Consider the following 5,370-nt stretch of genomic DNA (forward strand, 5'->3'; position numbering starts at 1 on the left):
TGTTGAAAAAACTAGTGGATTGGACAGGGGAGAGGCCTACTAACGCTACATTAGATAACACAGTTTTGCTTTGATAACTTAGAAATTAACATTAACTTACACAAAGTTTTGGATCCGTTAAGACCTCCACTTTGGGCAGCTAGAGGCAAACACTGGCATGGTTGACCCCTAAGTTTTACAACAGCCTGCTCTTGCTCTCACCGGCAGAGCTGTCTTTGCAAACAGTATGAAACAATTCCACCAGCGTCTGCTCCTTCCACCGTTTAGAAGCACATCATTTGGTCCAGACTTTGAAGCGACAGCCTTTGTGTTGGTCGGCTATGACTTTTTGTGGAAAGCATTTTTTGTGGCCTAAAGGTTTTCCCCAACATGCTAAATGAATTTCCATTTGCAAAGGCTTTTGTTTCGCATGTTTTGAGGTTTTTCATTCTCCATTAATTTTTTTAACCTTTATGCTGCATTAATGCCACCAGCTGTCGATATGAATTTCCACCCTTTCCGTGCAGTTCATACAGGAACCCGCTGAGTACAGCGCCACTCGTGGTCACAATCTCATTCCTACATCTGACATATTCAGTGGAAAGGAAAATGTGGACTCGAACACATATTGAATTTACGTAATAGCAGCATTTATATCAACAACAGCAGATATTCTATATACAATGTGAGATTTATGTGCAATAAAAAAAAATGGGAAAGGTGAAAATGATAAGCACACTGTCATCCGCAGCAAGGATATGAGAAAAGATCAAAGGTGACAGATTACAGTTTATGTACAGGATGTGTAAAAACTGCGCTCACAATGCCACATGTATGAGAGATCTATAAGTGATCTATATAAATATATATCCTCTTGATTTGCTGCTCTACAGTATGTCAGCTCACATTTTCCAGTCCCTGGCCTCCCTTACCTCCTGTTCTGTGTCTGCTCTACAATAATTCTCCCATTTAATATGACATACAGAGCAAACATGAAACACAGATTTCTCTGTCTGAATAGGCAAATGTAATCTCTGTTTGTTTTTGCCCTCCCACACTCGATTGTGCCAGGACAGGACATGTGAATGTGTCAGAGCCGAGCTGCCAATGCTGGATCATCCACCAATGTTAAATCGGACTGTAGATGCTCATTTTCTCTGTGTATCTGTCGTTATCCTCTTCATCACGACATGGTCTGCACTTTTTTCTTGCTTCGTCATTTACTTTACGCACCACCAAAAACTTTCTTGGCTCGTCTGAACTCCTCTTCTCGTCCAGAGCGTTGTTCTGCTCAGTCTGAATGACACACAAAATCAGTTCCATTTTGTTTTCTGCTGTCTTTTTTACTGGGAACTGCACAGTACTTTGTCTAGTAAGATAAAAACAGCGATTTTGTGAATACAGATGATGCATAATCAGCAAGTTATTTGGGGGATTTCGGGTTTTTTTCCACAGAAAGATGCTATGCTATTTGTAAGTGTGTGTATATATATATATATATATATATATATACACACACTTGCAATGTCGTAACTGATCTTTTTTCTTTTGGTATATTGTTTTTTAAATATACCTTACTGGAAGATGAAAACAATTAACAATTACACATAACCCTCATTTCTTTGCTTACTTTTACTCAAATGAAGCTGCTGAATCGCACCAAACGACACTCAAACGCCATCATCTCAGTGGATGTAGCAGCCTTATCGTGCTGTCCTCCTGCCAACATGTTTCAGAATGAAACAATGCATGGCAATGTTGTTCATTTCTTACAGGCGTACAGTGCATTTAAGAGTCCTTGGTATACTTACTGGGATTGTTGCACAATTGTGTCATTAAAAAAAGCTGCCTGAGATAATGTGTGTCACCATAAATAACAAAGGACACCAGTATGAATACAGACATCCACACACACACTCATGCTGTAATAAACACAGTGCAGCCTGTTTGAATGCACTTATTGTCTGTATAGCAAGGACAAGTCCGTTCTATCATAATTGTGCTATTGATTATACATAACTCACTTTGTCTGATTATGATTACAATTTAATATTGACTTTCGGCGTGCAATGAATTCATTCTCCTGGTGTCAGTCTTGTTGACTTGTATGATCTATGATTCATCGATACCATTGATTCTCCCAAAGTTCATCCATCCATATGTGACTGGCACATCAGTATTTTACATAAAAAAGATTGAGGGGAGGCAATCTGCATGTCAGCAAAATGTCACCATAATTGAGCTTGGCTGATGTTATTGTCCCTTAACGAAGTTCTGACTGTTTTATAAACAGGGCTGCGACAAGAGGCATCAGTCACAAGGGAGACTGTTAACATTACCAAGGACAAGAGCATCCTGCATTAAACAGGAGCGGCAGATGTGCCATACTCTCCCTCATATGGAATTTGAACACACTCTGATCTGTCTATCTATTAGTCTGTCCGTCTGCCTGTCTGTCCGTCCGTCCGTCCGTCCGTCCGTCCGTCCGTCTGTCCGTCTGTCTGTTCATGTGTCGACTCAGACACACCACAGGGATGGTGGGGGATGTGTTTACAGTTTACAGGACAAAAGAACACGCAGTACTACAATAGCACCAAGAATGACAGCACACTGAGGCTAATTGGAAAAGGCCTGTCACTGATTACAGACACACTCTGTTTGCGCGCGCGTGTGTGTGTGTGTGTGTGTGTGTGTGTGTGTGTGTGTGTGTGTGTGTGTGTGTGTGTGTGTGTGTGTGTGTGTGTGTGTGTGTGTGTGTGTGTGTGTGTGTGTGTGTGTGTGTGTGTATACACGTGCCCCGTGTGTGCCTTGCGTGGGTGCAAGGCTATTCAGTCCACACACACTGGTGCATCTCTGGCAATTGCTCTGCTGGTGGACGCCGCTGTGACAGTGGGCTGCCCTCGGAGGTCTCTGGATATCCAGTGTAAATCCAGCCCAGTGGAGCTGTGAAAAAAGCTAATAATATGTTATTGCAGTCTGGGTCCCCCTGTCGCCTCTCCATCAGAGCACCACTGTCACCTTACACATGGACCGCAGTGTGATAATGGACAATAATGCGGAGTAGCTGAGAGTGAGAAGTCCAATCTGCCTCCTGAGTGGTAAAAGGGTTGGAGGAAAGCACACCCCATATGCTGTGTGAGAGCTCCTGACTCCGAGGCCGTGTGTCATCCTATCATGAACCTCTGGGCGTCCCTTCCAGTGGGTAAGGAAAACTTCTGATTGATTATTATCTTATTCCATAAATCGTGATCATTCAGTCTCGACACGAGTGGGCCTGAGTGGGTTTTTCTCCGGCAAAACTCACTAATTGCATTCTTTTCCGCCGAGAAGTGAGGCTAATTTGTGAAAAGCTTTGTTTTTGTGATCGCAGCTTTTGTAGGCAACCAAATAGTTAAATCAGCTACACAGAAGGCCATTGCCTAATTGTTTCATCATGATGTGTTAATTCATATTTAATGTAGAAACATTTTCTCTTGCAAAAACAGTCATTAGTGGGAGCTGCACAAAGAAATAAATAAGCAGATTTGTTGTGAGAGTGTTTAAATCTCTCAAAGAGAATCTAAAATCACGCTATGAGAAGCGACTTCAGGCATGTTTGCAGTTAGTGAAGCGCTGCCGCACATGAGCTATTGTTGTGTTTTCTTTGTTTAGAACAAAGTTTTATAAAATAACCTTCAGAACATACAGTAAGAAACAACTCCGTTCTCAAACCTAAACATATTAAATATGCTTCCTTTGATCGAGCTGATGTTTCTGGTTGTGCTTACAGTGAAATGTTTCCCTGTAGAGAAATGTTAAAGTACAACAAAACACAAGCAGCAGCAGCAGAGCAGCACATACAAAAACAAAGTGGAACAACTTTCAGCCACACTGAGGCCTCTAGTGGCAGCTGGAGGCAGAACCCTCCCTGCTGAAAGTTACCATGCTAGACTTCACAATTTGATGTGCATTGTAGCTACAGAGTATGTGGGCACAGCAGCTCAGCGGATGCAAGATAAAGCTCATTGTTGTATGTATATCTCATTTCTATACTTGAATGTAAGCACTGTGAATAAAATGACAGAATAGCTCGGGGTGTCACACAAGCTTCATTCACAACGTTAGAGTAAATGTAAGACAGTGAACTGCATAGAAAGTCTTCTGTTTGTAATTATTGTGATGTTGAGAGGGCACAGGGGGCATTTTATTTTCTGTCTGATGATTGAATTCCTGCCTCTCTCCTGTGCTGAGTTGTATTTTGGTGCGTGACCATGGGCTTTGTGCTTTTCCAAGCCTCATGGGACCAATTCCCATTATTTACTTGACTGTGACCCCGTATCGTGACCCCTCAAGTCTCTCATTCTCCAGCAGCCTACTTTTAAATTGCCCGTCTAATGGCAACCTGCATTTTTACTGAACTGTAATGAATGCCCCAATTACGCTGAAGGTGATGGAGGCGATTTTCCTATGATAGAAGGGGTGATTGGATCTCCCACACTCCATTTCACTATCTCTCTCTCTGCTCTTCAGGCATTCCCACAGACCTGTGGTCAGCACTAGCTACTGGGAGGAAACTAAGCCTCCACTTGTGGTAATGCACCCTCTCAGTGCACCGCCAAGCCGTGCACCAATGAGGTGACTACAAAATTAAGTGCTTGAAATAAATGAATTCATTCTGGCAGAAATGTGTCAAATGACCTTTCTGCTGCTCATTACACATGGTGCACATTACACCAGAGAAATGCTCCTGTTGTCGGGGCTCCTTTGTCGTCCACCCCCCACCCCCCACCCCCAGCCTTGTCAAAGGGGAATGGTAATTAATTGAAATCATTTCCACATGTAAGGTTGTGTGGATCCCTCCTCAAGGTGTGTCAATGGGTCGATAGATATTTGGAGTGTATAGTGGAGTCAGGTGATAAGAACTCCAGTCATACTGTGCTAAATGACTGCCAAAGCTCCATAAAACCAATTCAAGGGCAGAGAGTTTGAGGGCAGGAAGTAACAGAAAGAGAGGCAGGGGGGTGGGCAATATTCTGACAGCAGCGACGGTGGTCACTGTCCACAGAAATTGAAATGTTTTGGATCACTCAAGGCTGGCACATATTTTCATTTTCCCCCCTCTGATTAAAAGGTTGTTTGTGAGGACTGAACGGCCTCCTCGGAGGTGGTATCCTCCTGCCTGGCTGAATGCGGGGCATTTCACCCGGCTCCATGCACAAGAGAGGAGAGCTTATCCTAATGCAGAGGCTGCCTGTCTGCCTGCCAAGGAGAGATGTGGCTTTAAGAGGCCCATACATGGTGTTGATTAGTTTTACTGAGCGGGTATGCAGAGACCAATAAATTAAATATGAATAAATTAAAAATGTACTCTAGCAGAAAATTGCTTGGAAAACAACCACCTCCCCATTAAAA

The sequence above is a fragment of the Chaetodon trifascialis genome, chromosome 1, assembly GCF_039877785.1.
Source record: "Chaetodon trifascialis isolate fChaTrf1 chromosome 1, fChaTrf1.hap1, whole genome shotgun sequence".
Classification (NCBI taxonomy): Eukaryota; Metazoa; Chordata; class Actinopteri; order Chaetodontiformes; family Chaetodontidae; genus Chaetodon; species Chaetodon trifascialis.